Raw genomic sequence first — 22,384 nt, 5'->3', positions numbered from 1 at the left:
TCAGAAGCCCTAGACCCTGGCCAACAGTATTACAATTAATATAAGACTCTGAGTGTTCATTTGAGGCTAACCAGGCTGTCGAGGAAAAGTGCTCGTAACATTATCCCTTTCCTTCCATCAGCGACAACACTGAGGCAGAAGTCTGCACACAGCTCAGCCTCTCACAAATATCTTTTTCCCTAAATGCTTGGAGGGATATTGGATCTCTGAACTTCAAACTGGCCACTCTACTTAGATGGATGTGTTCTTTCTTTTTCAGTCAGATGTCCTGCAGTGCAAGGTGCCCTGTTGATCCCTAGGTCTTCCCTCTGTTCCTCTCAGGTTCCTCCCATAATACCAGTCACTTTTGTCCCCAGCCCCAAGCTGGGCTTTCAGTCTCTATTTCTTTCCATGTCCAACTGTCTTTTTCATCATTTCTCTTTCTTAGGGACACTCAAATTGGTCTTTTGTAACTTGGTTCCTTTTTTCCATAGTACAAACTCTGCCTTTGGTTTCTTCAAATGCAGGAGAGGTGTTTCTGGTGGAAGTGAACATTACAAGCTTGAAGTGGTGGCACATGCATGAGTCTCAGCCCTTAAGAGGCAGAGACAAGAAGTCTGACACATGGTGGAGGCCATTCTGTGTTACAAAGTGAGGTTCAAATCAGTCAGAACTCTATAAAGAGACCTGGTCTCAAAAAAGAAAAGAGGTGTACATTTTATGGCCTGGAGAGACAGCTCAAGGGTTAAGAGCACTTGCTGTTCTTGTATGGGATCCAGTTGCAATTCCCAGCACCCACATGATGGCTCACAGTCATCTGTAACTCCAGTTCCAGGGACTTTGACACCGTCTCTGGTAGGCAGACAAAAGTGTACACTTTACCATTTTTCTTTTTTTACCCACCCACTTCCTTTAAAGGTTCTGGAAGCATGCTTCATGTCCTAATTGGTCCTTTAAATCCTGACACTGTTTTTATTTCCATTTTTCCAAGAAAGAGAATAATTTATCTTTCCCATGTCCTCAGCAATTTCCTGATAGATACCGGGAAGAGTGAGTCAAAACATTCTATCTAGGTCTTAGAGTTCCTTGCAACACACCTTCACATTCACACGGAAATACTTTCCAAATTTGACCGCAATGCCCTTTTTCATGCATTTGTACATATCCAGTCCCTCTGATGCAGCCTCACGCCATCCACCATGGACAGACTCTCTGCCCCAAAAGCCCCTCTCCTGGTTGGGCTTCTCCTCTGCAGCTCTTCATGGGCTGTGGAGAGCAGCTGAAGTCCTGAGTGAATGCATATCGTTGGCAGGAGCACGGCCATGTTTAGGATCTCTGTGCTTCAGACCCGTGGGAACCTACCTCCTTGTGCAGCTGTATATATGCCAAGTTACTGTGTTGTTGATGGTGCCGCATCAGAACACACGGCCCACCTGATCCCAACTTTTCTGTGTATATGTCTGTCAGTTCTTCATGTCCCATCATCCCAGTCAGACCAGGCCATGCTGGTCATGGCAGTGTGCCCCTCCTTGTGCACAAGAAGGGAGAAGCTGAGACCATTCAGGGAGTGTAGGCTTCCTCCTTTCTTATTTCTTACCCATTTCTTACTTCTCACATACACATGCAAAGGTCTCGTTGGGGATCCTCTCCCTATCCCGGTTTCTTAAACTGTGGGTCACAACCCCACTAGGGTTACAAAAACAGAATGTTCAGGTTGTGAAAAATTTGGCAACAGTATAGGATTTCTGAATACACAGCAACCAAAATTTAAGCAAATGCTGGATGAATCCAAGGAGTTTCTGTTGGTGCTGGCTTGTGTTGTATCATGTGACATCACTGCAGCCTTGGTCCTGAAGACCGCATGTACACTTTGTAGTGTATATGACATCACACTGCAAGACGGCACTGCCTAGAAAAACCACTGCTCAGATGTGAGAGTATTTATGTTATGAATTGCAGTACTTTTTGCTGTGCACAATCAGTTTCTATGCTCCAACAGGAACACAACGATTTCATTATGGAAAACAAAGACTATTAATATTTACCCGCCTTCATTCATTGGATTACACAGAGTTACATTTCCATCTGTAATAAAATACCCTGACAAAAGCAACTTAAAGAAGAAAGGCAGTAAATCATGCTGCCAGTACCAACAGATACTGGTCACATGGCATCTGTGGTTAAGATGAGATGAATTCTTACTTTTTTTTTTTTAAATATGCAGCCAAGGACTCAAACCCAGAGCTAGGAACCAACCATGGTGAAGACTGAGTCTTCCCATCTCAGTTAAGCTAGTTTAGAAAATCCCTGATAGGTATTCACAGAGACCTGTCTCCCCTGGTGTTTCTAGATTCTGTCAAGTTGACAGCCAGCACTGTCCTTCACAGTATGTAGGTGTCAGTATATAGTGGACCAGTATATAGTGGACCTTCGGGCTGTACTGTGTTAGAATGTTTGATCTCTAAAATGTGCTGTTTGAGTTGATGACTCGAGTTTCACTTTTAAAATCATTCATCTAATTTGGGGTTGACATTATGACAGAATTTCTGACGAGTTATAAAACATCCCTAAACATTCTTCCAGCATGTTGTACTATGCATTTGTGTGAAGTGGTGGCACTTTGAGATGCTAAGATCAAAAATCCCAGTCAACTCTGAAATCACTGTAGTTGTTCCACACCCTATAGTGTCAAATATTCGATCAAGATTTAATTTTTCCTGTAAAAAAATTGAAGATACCTCACTACTATGCAAATTAGCTTTATCTTAATGGTCAATTATACATATACTAAAGAATGTCTTAAATAGGTGTCTTTGAGATTTATTATCAGCTAATAGTTGACTTATGCAGTGTTTTATGGACATATGTGCACTGACTCTCAGATTGAAAGTGGTTGGGAATGAAAAAGCTTAATGAGCCCTGGTGTCCAGGGTGCCCAGGGGCTTCGGGTGTAGGGTCCCGCCCTCCCTCCACCATGTCTCACTGAGCAGCTAGTGTAGCACATGGATCCCTGGAAGTCTTGTCTGATGCTGGAAGCTGGAGGTTCACCTCTGAGATTTTAACTGCAATGGTCCCCAAGTCGATGACCCTGGTGGTCTCAAGAATTGGTCTGAAGTTGTGAACAAGCAGACCTCTACTAGGATCAAAAGTTTACCTCACCAGGAAATGATTGCTCACACCTGACTCCCTGGGCATTACTCCCACTTGCACAACACCTGTGGGCAGATCTCTACTCCATATCTGTGCGGTGCCTCTATGTAGAAGGCCCTACCTAGTTAGGTGAAAGGTCTCAGCTGAATCCCAGCGTGACACCAGGTCTGCTTTCCAGCCAGCCTGTGTACTTGGACCTTCCCTCTTGAAGGCCACATGGGAGATTCTCAGAAACCCTGCTAAGGCTAAGCCTAAGCCCGGAGTAAGACACCTCTCGGAAACTTTCAAGCAGTGAGCAGAAATGCATTACAGAGTAGCTTATGTCCCCAAGTGTCCCTGAGTGAACAGCTGGCAGAACACTCTAGAAAGCAACACTACTGACCTCAGCCCCAGAGATGTGGTGATTAAGACAGTGGAGTCTTGTTCTAATTCATTCTTTCTTGTTTCCAAGTCCAGGAAGAAAACACAACCTCTTATCCCCGTAGCTCAAGAGCTCAGGTCCACAAGCTACCTGAGAAGCAGGTGAGGAGACAGTGTGTGTCAAGCTCTGCCTCTGAGGATGTCTGCTTCCAGAAGCTCACCCCACTTTCCCTTCAATTTCATGCTCCAGTGCTTGGCTGCTGAGTACCACTGCCTTCCTTGGGTGACATCAGTAGCGCATGCAAGCAGGTCATGGTCATAAAGAGAGAGTCTGTGTGTGCAAATTGTAGAATACTTAAGGGGTCAAGTGGCTCCATCCAGGGCAGTGGGAGGCACTCTACCTACAGGGAGAGGACTTACACCTTCCGCAGAGACCACACTTGCGTCATTGTCAGGACATCCAGGAAGCTTCCTGGAATTAATTGCTGTGTTGTTTCAGAGATGACTGCAGCTGTTTACGAAAGCCTCGGGGGCCTTTCCAAGCACATGGAGTTGTTCTCAGAGAATAAAACTATTTTTACTGTACTGTGAAAAAAGTGAGAGTGGTGCCTCAGTTTCCTTTTTTAGGTATGTAGTTTTAACTACTCAGTGGAAGAACTTTCCTTCAAGAGTAACCATTCTTAAGTAAATGTTCCGTGTGCAGGTAGATAAGGGGGAAGGCAATCAGCCCTCAGGAACTCTGAGAATAGAAGGCCCTGAGCTGGACACCTGGGATTGCACAATGTCTCTTGGGATTGTGTGACAGAGAGATTGAGAAGGAAAGAAAATGTTAAAAGGGAGGTATGGAGGCATCTGGAGAAACCCAGAAAAGCCCTCTTGTTTCTGACAGGTTAGCCACAGCAGCCCCCTTGTGGAGTACCTACAATGCTACCTTCCTAGCCTCAGAGGTGTGGCTGATAAATTACTATAAACAGCTGTCACACAAAGACTGTAGAGGACTCAGCTTTGATTCAGGGGCCTTGTATACTTTCACATTGAAGCAGAGCTTAGCAGATGTGAATCTATGCAAACAGGATCTGTTGGAAGGTGTTGGCAAAGCCAGTGCCAATAGCAACCCACAGCTTCCCAGCTGTCCTGAGGCCATCACCAGCCGTTGGTCTTCAGGAATTTTCCCAACCCAGAGCCTCTGACTCATTTCCTTTTGGAAGCTCATTTTTTTCTGTTCACGTCAATCTGAAACTAGAAACTCCTTGTCTTGTCCCCAACAAGCAGCAAGCAACATGGAAGAACATTCATTTGCCAGCTTCAGTTCTGTCAGTCACCCTGGGCAAAACGTGCCACCAGAACACATTTCCCATGCATGCCATGGGAGGGAAGGGATTTCCAGCTCCTTGAGACCAGTGAAGTACACAGGTGAGAACCGGGAAGGGAGCAGCACCTTGTATCGATCATCCTGATCAGTATCTCAGGGCCAGTCCTGTTCCTGACGCCAGAGTCACTGTCCTGCTGAACTGGAAGGAAGAAACATGAGGCAACAGGTCATCCTTTCCACAGACAGTGCCCCTTCCAGACACAAAGTCTATTCAAGGGAAGATTGATATCTTGTGTGTGCGTGAGCATGTGCATGTGCGTGTGTCTCTCTCTCTCTCTCTCTCTCTCTCTCTCTCTCTCTCTCTCTCTCTCTCTCTGTGTGTGTGTGTGTGTGTGTGTGTGTGTGTGTGTGTGTGTCTACATATTCATGTGTGTGTGCATGTAGAGACCAAAGGAAAACTTTGGGTTGTTATTCCTTGGGATCTACCTGCCTTGTATTTTGACAGTCTCTTGCTGTCTTGGAACTTGCTAAGTAGACAAAGCTGACTGGCCAATGAGGTCCCAAGGATACACTGTTTGTTTTCCCTGTGGTTGGGATTACAAGCCACCGTGCCCAACTTTTAAAACGTGGGTTCTGGAGCTCAAACCCAAACCCTCACGCTTGCACAAGAAGTGGCAAAACAACTGAGTCATCTTCCCAGCCCCCCAGAGACTGGTATTGTACTTTGTCCCTGTCATTATTTGGCCCCATCAGTGGCTCTGTTCCCATACCATGGACATAGAATAGATTATAGGTGTAACACTAGGCAAAGGCTCAGAAAGTAAAGTCAGTTCTTAATCATTGTCATTCCTTTTTTTCGATGGTATTTTGCCTCAAACAGTGGGAAATGCCCGGCAGCCATCATGGGACATCAGCTACTCACTTTTCTCTCGTCCATTGGCATACACAGGATTATGACAACCAGGCTAATCCTCACTAGGGTAATTCTCAAAAAGTCTAAGACCCTTTGAACGTAAGTGTCCACTGGCAATGTCTTCTTCTTTACCAGTGCATGCCCCCACTCCAGTCTGCCTTCAAGAAGACCAGAAGGACCATACAAGACCTATCTCAGGGTGGGGCCTGACATGCTAAGCACAGAGTTGGAAGTACAGATCCCAACATAATGAGGACCTGGAAGAAGCAGTCTACCAGGCAGTACCAGAGACCAACTAGAAGCTACTGAGACTGCCTCTGGCATCCACTGTGGCTTAACCTCAAACCCATCACAAAGATGGCCATCTGTAATTCTCTGGAGGGACAGTGGGCACACTTAGGCATAGTAAGAAGGCAGGAGGTAAGATGTGACTGACCCAGTGGGTGGCCTGGCTTCCTTCCTGTCCTGTGAAGCATGAGAAATCCTTCAGAGTCTTTGCCCTGTTATCCATCCATCTATGAAGTAGCAACTTCTGAAAGTTCAGAGAGGAAGGGCACTTACATGGGATCAGGGGGAGAAGGCTTCCTGACCCTTCACCAACAAGCAGGAGATTCACTAAGTCTTGACTGGTAAAAATTCATCTTCCAACACAAAGGAAATAATCCAGTGTTGCCCGTGCTTCATTAAGAACATCTGAAAGAGACACTCTGTAGGCTTCCCTGTCTTTAAATGAAGACAAATCTGCTTTACTTCATATGGAATAACTTTTCTATTTGAATTTTTGAGGTTGGGTCTTGCTCTGTAGTCTAGACTGGTCTTGAATTTGTAATCTTTCTGTTTTAGGTTCCAGGATGGACTAATATGAAGAATCCACAGTATTATAAAGGATTTTAATTCTACATCCGACAGCCCTAAACTGTCTGATATTTTTCTATTTATATGGTGTATAAAGCTCAGAGCCCTGGGAAGCAGTGCTCTCCAGGGTCCACTCCAGCCAAGTAGAGACTACCTAGAGGCATTGCTTGGCTCAGATCATAGCTGTGATCTGTAGTCTTCTTGGCTATAACCCCTAGAGTTTTCAATAATAAGGAATTTGTCCTAATATTAGAAGACTCCCCCAAAGCAATCTGTGACACCCCTCCCTTCATCTAAAATGTGATAGATACGTGTCCCTGAAATGAGGGCTCAGACACTTGGACTCTTGACTTGGGCTATGGCAACTGAATACAGATGGCAGTGGGAGACTAGGAGTTAAAAAAATTCCGTGGTAGGCAGACAGCTAGGGCAAGGGCCTCAGCAAGGTAACAAAGGTGGCAAATGTCCAAGATGGCCAGCTTCTTCCTCACCCTCCTGACCTGAGACAAAAGCCTGGCAGTTTAAAGGTTTTGTAGGCTTGTGTCTCCCATCAGCAGGCCCCTGCTGATGGACTGGCTCAACAAGTTCAAGGCCTGTTCAGGACAAGCCACACACAGTTCTGGGTCATTCAACCATCCAGCCTTCTTCAAACTGACCAACCCTAAATTAGACCAGGACGACTCTGCAGAGGATCCAAAAGCCCTGGGAAGGGACTGTATTTTTTGGCTTCTTGAATCTCCCCCTCTGCTTTGCTTTTCTCTGTTTGTGTGCTGCATATGTCTATTTCCTTGGCCCCAATAAACACCTTTCTTCAAAGGTGATTCAGTCTGGGGTACTTGGGATTTCTCTGCTGCTGCCTGTTGCAAGTCAGATTTGTTCTGCCTTTCAATTCTTTAACCAGCAGAGAAACTAGACCAGATCCAGACCCCTATACTGCATCAGTAGAAATCCCAGTGAGATGACTTAGGGAGTTAAAGTTCCATGTCCCCGTCTTGCTGATTTTGAACTTGTCATAATTATGGAAAACTTTCTCAAATGTTCTACAACAGACATTCAGCTAAGAATGAGTTCCTGTGTCACCTGACACTGGCTCTGCATACCCTTCTAAGGCTGATACCTGGGCGTGTCACCAGCCAGGACTCTGCCTGTCATACCCTCTCATTGCGCTACTTTTGTGGCTCATGTCCAGACTGCCAAATTTAGCAATCCTTAACTGAAGCCCATGGTGTCACAACTGTATCTTAATGATGAAGAAGGAGGGCGGGTGGCAGCCATTAAAGTTAATCCGATGGCTGTCTGCAGTCTGAGCTATATAGCTGAGAGCTTTGAATGGAAGGAGACACATGACTCCACAGTATGTGCTCACAAGCAGCGCTTCCTACAGCTCCTTACAAACCATGGACCTCAGATTACATCTTTCCAATAAGCCTGGGTTTCATCACCCAACTACCACACAGCGTGGAGCGCCAGACCCTCTCTAATAACTGGGCTAATGAAGATGTATCAGGTCGGGAGTGGCTGGAGAGTAATATTGGAAGCGCACAGGTCAGACCCGGGGCTGCAGGCTAGATGGGGCAGTCCGTGGCACTGTCTCTCACATCTTCTGTGTTTTTAAGAGCACACTGAACCCGGATTTTACAGGGTGAGAAACACATCCACCAAGTCTGGAGTAGTCCCTTACTCCCTTTTCTAGAAGTGTCACAGCTGCTGGCAACAAACTCCCTCATCTTTATCTGTCCCCTGATCGAGAGTGGGTGCAGGGCAGATGGAAAGATGGGCTCTCCAGTGCCTTCGGAGCAGCCGCCCAGGACTGCCTTGTCAGAATTAATCGTTGCCTAGAATGTTATTAGTGGAAACACTAAATTTGCTCTTAGGGTAAAGTTCTTTCTTAATGAACAGCAAGTCTTGCTAGCTCGCCCCCCTCCCAGGCATTTCTCATCAGTGATAACATCAATCCAGGTGCCGTGAGTCTTAAAAACTGTAAATCTTGGCCTGTCACTGGAGGAGGAGAGAGAAAAGGTTAAACAAGTTTGTGGAGGAAGATTTCCCAGGTGCTATTTTGCAAGTACAGAGCTAATTGATGGTTGTGCCATAATAGTTACTGCTGATAGCGATCATGTAAACACTCCCTGCTTGCCTGAGGAGCATTCTCAGGGTGTCCTGGGGAAGCAGCGCCTGAGACTGAGCTGTTCGGTCACGCACACAGAGCACCTCAGTGTTTCTGGAGGGCCACTTTGATGCAGGCCAGTGCTGGAATCCCATGAGATTCCAGGATGGAGAAACTCCATCCTGAAATAGAGACCTAAGTAGAAGAGTTAAATACCTAGCATCCCCCTCTGGCATGCTCCATAGAGCTCCCCCAAACATCAGGGCAACTCTAGAAACCAGGAACTTGTCAGAGGACCACAGAGGGGCCTGAACTTTCTCTGGGGGATTCTCATCTTCTCCCTAAGTTTACTTCTAAAAGACAGAGGTCTCTCCCTCTTCAATTTTAAGGCTCCTAATTCTTTTGCAAGATTTAAAAGGGATGGCACGCTTCCTTGTGGTCACATCCTGGAAGCAGAGAAAAGAATTTGACTGGTGGCCTCTCATCTCATTTTCCAGCTTCACCCATACAGCCCTGGGCCCTGCACTTGGACCACGGGTAATGTAATTGGATTCCGGGGCCAGGGTGGGAGAGGCGATAAAGCTGGGGGAGAATTCTCACACAAAAGCACCCAAGCACATTTGCATTTTCATTGGTTTCTCGGGAAGAAAACAGGGAGCCAGAAGAGTTGTTCTAATTTCTGCTCTCCTTGAAAAATTACCATTTACTTAAAAAAGGAGCAGTAAGCTGATACCACCATGTGGTCTGGGGCCTGCGAGGGGGTCTGTGGTACCCCCAAAATAAAAATTGGAGATGATAATAGTGCTTTCACTTTCTTCCTTTCTATATTGTAGCCTCGTTTGAACTGCATTAGCTTGGAGATTTTTTTTCCTCATGAAAATAGTATTATGTGTAACATCCAGGCTCCCATAAAAAATGATTAAGACCACAGTGTCTTTGATGATAGTAGTCAGGACCTATAAATAACAGCAGTATAAATAAATCCGGAAGCAACAATGGCTAGAGATGAGTCACCTCAGGTTTCATTCCCTATTTGGTTGGATTGCTTTTTTGGTTTTTACATTTGTAAGTCAGGGAGCAAAGGGCTGCCTACTTCAGGAGGACATCTGTGTGCTCAGTCAAGCTGTCACCACCCCACATCCCCAAATAAAAGGGTACAGACTCACTCACTGAAGTAGGCTCCCAGAGGATGGAGCCAGCAGCTGACTTTGGGTGGACAGTGAGTTCCCTGGATCCCCACTCACTTGGGTAGTCCCAATCTCCTCATTTCATGCATAATGTGACCTCCTAAGAAGTCATCAATTTTTTTTTTTTTTTAGTTTTTAAAATAATCGAATCTTGTCTTCTTGTTGATAAACTGATTGTCTTGAGGGCAGAGTGTGGGCCGCACACATTAGCCATTTTCACAAAAATCAACATTCATTTGAAACTATTCACAAACAGAAGAGCATCAGGTTTGTAGAAATGGAGGAAGGGGATTTTTTTTTTTGAAAGATCACAAAATCCATCTAAAGAACTCTGAAAGTCAATTCCTGGCAACTACAAGGTCATGCTTATCAGGCTTACCATGGGTGACTTCCAACCAGAAAAAAAAGGACCTAGATGAGCTTTCAAAGTCTTTCCTTCCAGAAATAAAACTACAATCCCTCAGCACATTCTCCTGGTGTCTATGGAATGCCCAGTCCTCCCAAATCCAAGATGGGAGCTTTAAAGTAGTTGAATGAAACTTGAGTTGGCAGTGTTGAACACTGAGTCAGGCTGAGCACCACTAGGGAGACTCACTCTCCACCTTCTCACTATTCCACTAGTAGTCCCTGGGATACAACTGCTGTCCCATGATTTCAAGTTCAGTTAAGGGAACTTGTCCCTTTCCAGACACTGTAGTGGAGGCTGTTTGCTTTTTCTAACTAAACAGTCAGCTCATGTTTAACTCACTTCTGGATGATGCTGTAACCTACACTAACCAGAAGCATCTTCGGTTAGTGAGGGTCTATTGGAAGTAAATCTCTCCTATTAAATTTGATCATGAGACTTGACTCATCTCACAGGGGAAAACAACACAAAACCATCACCATCTTAATTAAGGAAAACAGGCCTCTCTAAGGGACCCTGGAGCTATCTGGGGGAAGTTGTGAGAGAGAGGGCAGTGGAAGCACATTGAGGTATGAGGAGATGCAATTCCAGTTCTCTCTCTCTCTCTCTCTCTCTCTCTCTCTCTCTCTCTCTCTGTGTGTGTGTGTGTGTGTGTGTGTTTGGGGGGTTGTCTTTGCTTCTTGGAGTCATGGTGGGGGTGTCCTGTGCACAAGAGCAACAGGAGGTTGGCTTGCTATGCCGTGCTTTGTTTGGTTGAACACACGTCTGCAGTCCATGCTTCCTCTGTAGAAGAGCTTGATCTCAGGACACAGCAGAGTGACCCCATCCATGTGGCCACACAGTTCCTGAAACAGATCCCAGTTCCCAGATTCTACATCTGGTGTGGTTGTGCCTTTAGCAGAGCGTGGGCCTGATACTCCACACAGCTCCTCACCCAGGGGGACCAGAGATATGTAAAGATAATTTCAAACAATCCATCAGTCAATATACAAAATCCTTGGCACAAGGATCTCAGCCACCACCCCCCAACCTGGCTAGTTCTAACCCACTAGAAGAATCCTCCTTCTGTCATCTAATTGTCACAAGCTGTAGATTCCTTCCTCCTGTCCTTCTATTCCTACAGCCCCTACCCACTCATCCTCAGTTAAGAACAGATCAGCTCATGGCCCAGAACACAGGCTTCACCTTCCTCCCTGGGAAGCACATCCCACAGTGTAGGCTTCATGCAAAGATGTCTGTACCCTATGGGCCACTGCTCATTCTATGCATACTCCAAAGTATCGTGCAACAATGATCTAAATAAAAGTGTGTCAGAACCCTTGGCTTAGGAACTTTAATACAGCCAAAATATTTATATTAAAAACAGATCATCTGGCTTCATAACAAAGCCAGACCCTCAGAACATATTTTTAAAGTGGTGCAGGCATGCATATAAACGCCTTCTAATTGGCTGATGACCAGAAATCACTGAAGAATGTGGCCATCCCCTTCCCCATGTTCAAAGAAAATCCAGGGCTTCAGCTTTCCAAGCCTGGAAAATTAATGGAGCCACTTCTGAGCCATTCAGGTAGGTATACCATGTGCCTTGGCTTCTTACCCTCCTAGGATTTACTGTTACATACTAGTTACATACTAGTTACATACTGTTACATGCTGGTTACATACTGTTACAACCTATGACTTCCATGTTAGTGGATGGGGCGGGGGCGGGGGGAGGAGCAAGAACAAACTGCTGCAACTTTTTGAGTTGGGGACTGAGGAACGCCCAGCTTTTCAAAATATTGCTCAGAATTCTTTAGCATATCTCAGTTAGGCTTAACAGTGACTTCATGATGACATTTTCATGCATGTGCCTCATATGTTTTGAGTGTACCCTCCCCCATTGTCTTCCTCTGTCTCCCTCCTTCTCTGGCTGATGTTCTCTCTCTCTTCCCAATGGATCATCTTCTACTCAGCTATTTCTGTTATCTAAATTCACTCCCATTAAAAATTACTAGAAATCAGCATAGGAATGGACTTTGGGAGCCCATTCTACATAGAAGGATACTCCCTGAGCCTAGACACACAGGGGTGGGCCTAGGCCCTATCCCAAAGGATATGACAGACTCTGAAGACCCCCTATGGAAGGCCTCACCCTCCCTGGGGAGCAGAAAGGGGATTGGATGGGATGGGATTGGATGGGATAGGAGGGGTAGGAGAGGGAACTGGGATTGACATGTAAAACAATATTGTTTCTAATTTAAATAAAAATGGAGAAAAAAAGAAATGACTGAAAATAAAAAAAAATACTAGAAATCTAGAAGAAACACTTGAACATGTTTGTGAGATAATGATTTCTCAACTGGACACAATTACCAAACATCTCGCTTGACCTTGATCCTTTAAAATCCAAAGGATACCCTGTGGTGTATCTGCCCTGTGTCTCCTTTGTGGGTACTTCTGGTTGGGGACCCCTTTCATCAGACACAGATATATTTCAGCCATTCCCATTAGTGCTGACTTATGAACGAGGCTGAGGCAGGAGGGTCGGGAGTTTAAGGCCAGTTGGGTCAAGTTAAAGAGGCTCTGGCCCAAAATAAAATGTAAAAACAGTGCTAGAGTACAGATCAGTGGTAGAGTGCTTGCCTAGCCTGTGTTAGGCATCAAATTCCATTGTCCCCAGCACCAGAAAAACAAAACAAAACCCTCACCATTTTCAATGACCACCACACTGTGCACAGCCTAGATTCAGACTTTCACTTTGTTTGCAGAAGTTTGAAAACTGAGCTGGAGAGATGGCTCAGAGGTCAAGAGCACTCAGTGATCTTTCAGAAGACCCAAATTTGGTTTCCAGCACTCACATCAGGTGGCTCACAATTGCCTGTAACTCCAGCTCCAAGGTGTTGGGTGCCCTCTTCTGGTCTTTGGGGGCATCTGCATACATGTACACATACCCACACACACACACACACACACACACACACACACACACACACACACACACACACGTACACATAATTATGAATAAATGAATAATTACTAGTAGCTTTTTTTAAATTGTGTTTGTATCTAGCTCTAATCTTAGAGGGAGGTGGGGGCAGGGGGAGAAAGGATGGGGTATGGGGTAGAGAGAAGAAGGAGAAGGGACAATCAGCATTGCCCTTTGAGGGACTTTTTTCATCATAACTAGTATTCAATACCCTCTGGCTCCTGCCAAACTGGGCTTAGCACACTCAGCAGCACACTCATCTGGAAAAATATAGAGATGGTCACAGAGGATGGAAACTTCCTGTGGGGCAGAGAGGGGATCTGGGGCCTGGAGAGGGAGGGAGAGAAGTCAACTTCAGTTTTTCAGTTTTTCTGAGTACGAGAACTTCCAGTAGCCCTGCCTAAGAAGAAGAAATCCAAGTTGTCTTTTGAAGTTTATGAGTTGTACTGGCACCGCACACAGACATGGATGTAGTGTATTTTCTTCAAGGGGCAGACACAAATGGTTAAATTTTACTTCCTTCAGAGGTTTGACTTGGGGTTCCTTTTGGAACCTGTTTTTATGAAACCCCAACAGGAGAATTACACACAGCAGTAAAGGACAAATACAAATACAGCCTAGCAGTTTAGAAGTTCTTGTTTTCCCTTTGATTTCCCTGGAGTTAATTTTCATGAAGATGTAGTTGTAAATATCTCCTGTTTTCAGTGGAATTCAAATTGTTCCAAGTCACATGGAGGCAGGAGCCTCTGGGAACTAGCCAGAATTTATTTCTCTGCAAACCATGCAAACCACAAGTCTAAAAGTCTCATGGGGAATGATGGGCAGCCAGGCCTCCCTCTCTCCACCCTGGAGCCTATTCCCCAGTCCTGCATTTTTCTCCAGATTGGCCAGCTTTGCTCCAGGGGTGAGCAGGGGACTGTGAGCTCAACCAGGCAAGTGCTCCTACTCTGGGCTGGGGAAGCATTTCCCTCCCCTACTTCATATCCTAACTGTAGGGCGGAAGAGTCCCATTTAATCACCAGCAGACAAATTGCAATCTGTGGTTTAGTCAGAGTAATATTTCAACAGTTGTTTCTTTCCAATACATTTCTTTATTTTTACAACTGTTCGTCACCCTGAGAAGTCTTCAGTGTCAGCGATGAATGAGGTGAATAACCCTTGCTTGTCTCAGAGAAGAAAGAAAAAGAACCAACTTGAGCCATGAGAAGAAAGCTAAAGACCTGCTAAAGAATTAGAGTCAGCATGTTTCATGGTGCTGGGCCAGCAGGTGTATAGAGATACAGAGTCTGGGAAAGAGCCTCTGGGCAAGCTGCCCATGGTCAAGATTGCCTCCTGGGGTGGGCCAATGGGCCCCAAGAAATTCAACAGTTCCTTCAATCAATAATAGTGATGGGTTCAAAGATGTCATTAGTTTCTCATGTTACTAACTAGTAGCAGCCATTCCCAATGAGGAACCTAGGAGGTGTGCATCTTGGCACCCTGTGGTGTTGGAACCCAGAGTACAGAATAATGCCAGAGATGGACAAAGAATCAGAAACAAGGGACAGGGGGACATTCTGTCCTTGATTGGGGCAGCTTCTGGGGTCACTGTGGGGAAATGGACCATCCCACAGGTGGTGCTGTGCCTGCAAGATGGATTAAAGTAAAGAGGAATTCCATGCCTTGTGGCATACACCAGAAAGGACCCATTAAAGGTCTTCATTAAAATAAAACAAAGGTCTGAGAGATGGCTCAGTGGTTAAGAGCAAAGTGCTTGCTGCTCTTACTGAGGACCAGAGTTTAGTTCCCAGCACCTATGTCAAGCAGCTCACAACTGCCTTTAACTCATCTTCAGGGTATCTAGTGGCCTCTTCTGGACTCCTTGAGCACCTTTAAAGTGCACAAACCAACACACACACACACACACACACACACACACACACACACACACACACTCACACATACACAATTAAAAACCAACTAAATCTTTTTTAAAAATCCAGAATTATCAGAAAATAATATTTAAAATGGGAGGATTCCACTCTGACATGGCTGTAAAAATAAACTCAAGTTGCAGCTGAAAACCCAAAAGCAATGAGATATTAAGAATTTCAACAAGAGTGTTTAAACGTTTGTGGCAGAAAAGCCACATGCTGCCTGCTTTCTTCCCAACTTGACATAAGCTAGAGTCATTTGAGAAGAGGGAATCTCAACTGAGAAAAGCCCCCATCAGACTGCTCTGTATGCAAGTCTGTGGGGTGTTTTCTCATTGATGATTGACATGGGAGGGCCTGCCCACTGTGGGTGGTGCCACTCCTGGGCAGGTGGTCCTGGGGTGTATCAGAAAGTAGGTTGACAAACCTACTTTCAAGCATCGGGAGCCAGCGAATGAGTAGTGTTCCTCAATGGCTTCTTCAGTTCCAGTCTCCAGGGTTCTGCCCTGAGTTCCCACTTTGACTTCCCCTGACGGAATATAAACTACAAGATTAAGTCAACGCTTTCTTCCCCCAAGTTACTCTTGCCCATGCCTTTATCACAGCAATGGAAACCAAACTCATACAAGCCATCAAACGGTGGTTATTCAAAAACCCAGTGACAAAGGAAGAGATGAAACATTTTTTTTTCATTTATGTCATCAGAAAAAGGAGAAGTTGCCTGAATACAAAAACAGTTAAAAATGGAGAAGCAAAAAGTTTAATGAGAATATAGACAAAAGATATAATGTGCCCAATTTCAATCTAATTAAAATATCATTGCCATGATTATCTCTCATGCAGTCCCAGGCCAGGCGCTGTTGGCACATGCCTTTAATCCCAGCACTTGGAAGGTAGAGGCAGGAGGATCTCTGTGAATTTGAGACCAGCCTGGTCTACAAGAGCTAGTTCCAGGACAGGCTCCAAAGCTTCACAGGGAAACCCTGTCTTAAAAAAACAAACAAATAATCAATCAAAAAGCAGTCCCAGAAACTGAGCAACATACTCTGATGCTACTAACGTAATCCCATTAGGAAGTATTCAAGGAGGTATTCCTTGGGACACTGATTCCAATGGTAAACATTTACACATTAGATGCCTAGGATTTAGATATGTAAGAAAAGTAGGCCTCTTTGATAGTCTGTATTAGTTACTATTCCTATCTCTGCAACGAAATGTGTAGGAAAAAAAAAGAAATTTGAGGGAGGAGAGGTTTGTTTCTCCTCAAAGTTTGAGGAGCAGCAGTCCACAGACACAGAGAATTCCCCCAGTAGGCATCCCCATGCCTGTGGGAATGTGCACAGCTGCTTGCTCAGATCTCAGAAGACAAAGGTGCAGAGACAGGATACAGGAAGCAAGGCTGGACCATAAACCTCAAGACCCACCCCACAGAGACCTGCTTCCTCCAGCCAGAGTCTGCCTCCTAAAGGCTCACGAAGCTCCCAAACAGTGCCTCTGGTGGGAATACCATGTTCAGACACGTAAGCCTGTAGGGGACTCGTCACATCCAATCCACAACCCCCTCTTTTGCTTTAAACTTTCCAAAGATCAGTGGGTTTTTATGAAGTACTTCTCTATCAGTACAGAAGTAATTTCTGGGGTCCTAAAATGAGAGATCATAGAACTTGTAAACATTTTACAGTCTTCCACAGTATTTTGTTTAATAGATCAGCCAGTATTCAATTTCAGAAACTGTAGAAAACATCTCCAGTTTGTGAAAGAATGGGTTTTCTCTTGATCCCAACAATATGCCCACTGGCACACAAAGGAACCATAGCCCTGCAGGTCTTGGGGCAACAGAACACCCTTGAGTCTAGTGAGATATCCCCCTGGCCACACCTGTAGCACTGGCCACGCCCATTTGGGTGTGGTCACAGGTGAAGACGTGACTTGATGGAGGGTAGGACTTGATCTGGGGTCCGAGAACCCAGTGCGCTTTCTTGCTCCCGGTCAGATCACATAGGACAGTCTGGGTGGATCCTTGGAGCTGGAACTTGTGGCAGGCACTACCTTCTTGTGTAAGTGCATTCTCCCCGAATAAACTTCATTTAACCTGTACTGAGTCTAGTGAATCTTGATCCCCACGCAATAACCAAGCCCCACCTGTGTACCTCACCTGTTGGATCCCATATGTTCAAATTCACTTACACAACTCCTGCACAACTGCTCTTACCTGGCCTCACCTCACCTGTAGAGTTTCACCATCTCCCAAGCTGCATCCCCCAGGTGGAGTTGTAAGACTAGGCAGCAAGTAGGCTATGGAGGCAGGTCCACACTACAATGGAAAATGCACATAAGTTCTCTGGGCCCTCTCCACCTCCAGCCCCTGCCTCTGTTTACCCTGTACTCTAGCCCCTTCCAATGCTTGCCTCACAGAGCCCAAGTCCTGCCTTTGTTCCTTCACTGGACGCACTAGGACCCTCCTTGAAGCTCCCCAGGACTGGCAGGTCCTCTTTAAGGTAATTCTGTGTAGCTGCAGACTTGCTGCATCTGCAGTCACTCGTACCTGAGCACAAGGCAAGTTTGCATGCCAGTGCTCTGACTGGAAGACAAATGAATCCACTGCTGTTCTTCCAACTCTCCAAGATGGTCAGTCGTTTCCTATGACTGGAAGAACTTGGCCTTTCCCAAAACAATATTTTTTCTTTGGGGGAAGCAAACAAAACTAGAGACAGAAATACAAAATACACATGCATTAAGTTAGCCACCTCTTTCTTTCCTTCTTTTTATATTTGTGTGTGTGTGTGTGTGTGTGTGTGTGTGTGTGTGTGTGTGTGTGTGTGTGTGTGTATGCAGTACCCACAGATGCCAGAAGATGGCATCAGATCCCCTGGAGTTGAAGTTTCAGGAGGTTGTGATCTTCATCCACATGACCTGGGTGCTGGAAAACATACTCAGGTCCACTGAGAGAGCAATGCACACTCTAAGCCACTCTCCAGGTCCTGACTCTGTACCCTCTGTACTTATTGTATGCTTATTTGTTTTTAATCTTTCAGGTTTGCTTTATTGTTTTTATAGATATGAGTGTTTTGCCTGCATGTGTGTATGCATACTGCATGTGAGCCTGGTGCCTACAAAAGTCAGGAGAGGTCTTCAGATACCCTGGAACTGGAGTTACAGATGTTTTCAAGCTACCATATGGGTGCTGGGAATTGAACATGGGTCCTCTGTAAGAGCCACAAGCTCTCTTAACTTCCAAGGCAACTTTCCAGCCCTGGCCTCCTGGCTACCTTCTGACTTCCAGACAGTCTTCTCTGCAGAGGAGGTAAACTATCACAGGTAATTGGGAAGATTTTAGTAATCACCGAGGTGATAAAGACGCCAAACACAAGGAAAGTGAGCCACTCTACTAGGGGGTGAAGCTTATCACAGGGGTGATGGGGAACTTCCTTCTGTATATGTGTTTCTCTTATTGGTTGATGAATAAAACACTGTTTGACCAGTAGAGGCAGGAAGATAGGTGGGGCTAGGAGATGAGGAAGATGCTGGGGAGAGAGGCAGAGATGCCATGTAGCTGAGGAAGGAGTATGAGGTCTGGACCCTCCTACAGTAAGATAAGACCACGTGGAAATAATTAGATTAATAGAAATGGGTTAATAATTAAGACAGAGCTAGCAAATACAAAGCCCAAGCCATAGGCCAACAGTTTTATACTTAATATAGGGTGTGTTTATTTGGGGCTGAAGCAGCTGTGGGACCAGACAAGAAAGAAATTCCAGCAACACAGGGGCCTAGGGAAAGATCAGATACAAGGCAGTCATAAAGTTCTCTACCTAACCTAACTGTGGTCAGATCATATCGTCTCTTAAGGCTGGAAGGCTCCAGATGGCTGTTCCCAGCAAGGGGCTTGGGAGCTCAGCCTGTAGAGTCTTTTCAAGATGAAGTAGTTCAAAATGGGTAAGATACTTTGGCAGGATTGTTTTGCTTTTCCCTCGGAAATTGAGATCCATTCACTTGCTCCAGAGTTTGGATTCCTGAAGACTGTGTGGAAGACAGGTTAACCACACCCTCTTGGTGGCATTCAGGGTGAGAATGACACAAGTCCATGCTGTCGGACGACTGATGCTTTCAGATTATTTGGTTCCATAGAATAACTTGCCATCAACTAACCAGAACAGGTATCATAAGTGGGGTGCTGTTGGAACATAGACCTGAAATATGTAGCACTAGAGGCTTAGAAGACAAAGATGGACACACGAGGAAACTGATGGTACTCTAGCCTGTTCTGCTGGCACTCAAGTCTCAGAAATAGTGTCTGTTGGATAAGCTCCATGATGTCTTGGACAGCACATTCAACACACGTGACCAACCCAGTGCTTCAGGAAGGAAACGGGGTGGCAGGTTTGCAGCATCAGCTGGTCATTGTCCATGGAAAGAAAGTAGGGAATGAGAGCCCAGAATGTAGGTCACATGGTCTTTGAACTTTGGGGACTGGGCTGTTTCACTTATTTACATTTGTATATCTTTGTGGGATGGGTGATAACAACATTTCTGCTTTTGAAAGATTATATTCCATTCTGTCCACTCATCTGTTAATGAACGCCTATGTTGTTTCTGCCTCTGTCTATTGTTAAATAGTGGTGCTATGAACATGGGGGCACAGGTGTGTGCTCCAGTCCCTCCTTGAATCATTTTTCAGAGAAACCAGAAATTGGATTGTTGGATCATTTGCTAATCCCGATTTTCAAAGCTCAGTCAGGTAACATGTTGTTGTGATGGTAGGGGTAGAGTCCATTATGCACTCCCCCCAAGAAGGTTCCACTTCTCTGCTTTCTATTCTTTCCCTAGTATTTATCCTGATGGGTGTGTGGTGGGGTTTTATTTGCATTCCTTGGTGCTCAGCAGTGTTCAACATCCTTTCATGTGCTTAGTGGTCATCTCTAGCCTGTCTTTGTACAAATATCTGTTCTTGCTGGTGTCATGGTTATTCTGTGTATTCTACATAGGAACCCCTTACAGATGTCTTTTCTGGGTGCCATTCTGTGGGAGCTGAGCCATACTTGTCCCCCCATTCTGATTTGTCTCCATAGCAGGCACCAGCATCCCTACATCACCCATAGGATGATATGGCCAGCAGCATGTGGGAGACGGAAAGGATGAGGAACCTGACATAATGCTAATGCTACACAATTATAGAGCAGGACATTAACACTCAGTCATAAAACTCTTTTGGACACTAAACAAGAGACAGAGTTTCTGTCCCAAATGGCTCTGAGCACTGACAAGGATACCATACTAAAAAATAAGCAATCCAAGATGAGTGACAACCCAACCAAGCACCATATCATCTGTTAGGAATGGACTCCAGAGGTTTGTGTTCCTCTTATGAAGTCACTAAAGTGTGGAAGAAGCATTTTGTCAACTTGGAGAGTCTAAGCAGGCAGCCTTATGGCTGGCAGCATTCAGTTATGCTCTTTCTAGAGTACAACATGAAAAAAAAAAACCCATTGGTGTGTCTATCTCTAATTTCTATTTTTGACTTGTGCTCCAACTCTTTAAGTAACAACAGACTATGACAGAGAATCTGGCAGGTCTAAGTAATGGCACAACCTTGGAAATAAAATGCAGTCTAAACTCCTGCACTGTTTCAGATTGCACAAAGATGGGGCTGCACACATCACAGAAACCAAAGCTACTCCATTCCTTAACTGACTCAACATGGCAGTTACCAAAGGCCCTAAAGAGAAAAAGGTGGGAGTCCAAAGAAACTGGCTCAGCTGCCATGATATTCTCAAGACAGGTGGCAGGGATCAAAGCAGAAGGATAGGCCACAGAGTACTAGGGAAGGTGGCCACTGGGAAAATTCTTCTGGAATCAAGTATGTCTTCTGCTTGCACTCAGTTTCCAACGATCAGGAGCATATTTGCCAAGGTTCCTTTTTCTTTTTTCTTTTTTCTTTTTTGCCACCTTGAGGTTAAGCAAGAAAGAAAGATGTCACTGAACAATGTATGTTCCTGGAGGTCACAATGCTGGCTCTCACAGGGTCTCTGGGACTTGGGTAGTGAGACTGAGGAGGTGACTTGTGGTGCGTAAAACGTGAGAGCAAAGGATTTGAAGCTGGCCACCAGCTACAAGAGATGTTGACAGTATGCCGTATACATTTTCTTTCTGGTATCGTGTGTGTGTGTGTGTGTGTGTGTGTGTGTTAAAAGTTGACAGATTTTTGGATAAACTATAATACATATTTTAATTGCCAGCTGAACAATAGAGCAAATGAAACTTCAGTTCAAGCACTTGAGATCTGGATGAGACCAACAGGTTGTGAGGGGTGAGAATAGAAAAGAGAAGCCCTGCCCCACCCAGGGAAAAGGCTACAGCCTTCAGAGTCTCTTGTCCATTAACTCATTCAAGCTGTGAAAAGCCGAACCCTCTGCCTAGGCATTTGCTCCTCTGCCTGGGGATATATGTGTACATTTGGGTGGGGCTGTAGAGGGTGTTGTTCAACCCATTCATTCATTCCAGACCCAGGAGTGAAGCATTCTCATGGGAGAAGTCAGGGATGGACTGACAATCAATAGAAATAGGTCAAACCTGATGCTTCAAGCAGATTAAGATCTCCAACACAGAGGCCACAGCCCCTGACTTCACACAAAGGCTAGAGACTTATGCTTGCAGAGCCCACTCCTAGACACACAGCCTGGACAAGGGTCCCGCTGCATGAGTACACTATGGGCATGGAAGACAGAGAGCTTGTCAATCACTTGGCAAAGCCAATCTGTTCTACCTGAAAGAGGTGATGCTTAAAGCAAGAAGGCAAGGCTGCCATCCTGACACACCCTTCCCTATATCCCTCACACAGTGTGGCCAGGCACTGAACCCCTGCAAGCAGACACTAAAGCAAATCCCCCCAACTCATCAAGTTCCAGAGTTCAGAGCCACCTGCTTTGAAACAGCTTGTGCATGTGCCCTCTGCTCATGGCAAGAAGAGGAGGGTAAGGAATAGTGCCATGTGCAGGATGTGGCACCGCCTGGGAATGCAAACCAAACTGGAGTCATGGAGTGTGCCAAGCATCCTGGGGCCCTTTATATCACTTCCTTCAGGCTCTCCACATTCTCTTTACAGACTTTCACGACCGAAAACAGAGAGGCAATGCCTCAGTCAGAGATGGTAGGCAGTGAAGTAGAATGGGGAACTTAGAAGATCCCAGGACCTGTTACCCAGGAAGACCCAGAGTCAAGCCAGCAGAGGGGCTTC

Source organism: Cricetulus griseus, chromosome 2 (genome assembly GCF_003668045.3).
Source record: "Cricetulus griseus strain 17A/GY chromosome 2, alternate assembly CriGri-PICRH-1.0, whole genome shotgun sequence".
NCBI lineage: Eukaryota > Metazoa > Chordata > Mammalia > Rodentia > Cricetidae > Cricetulus > Cricetulus griseus.
Note: the sequence above shows the minus strand (reverse complement) of the source record.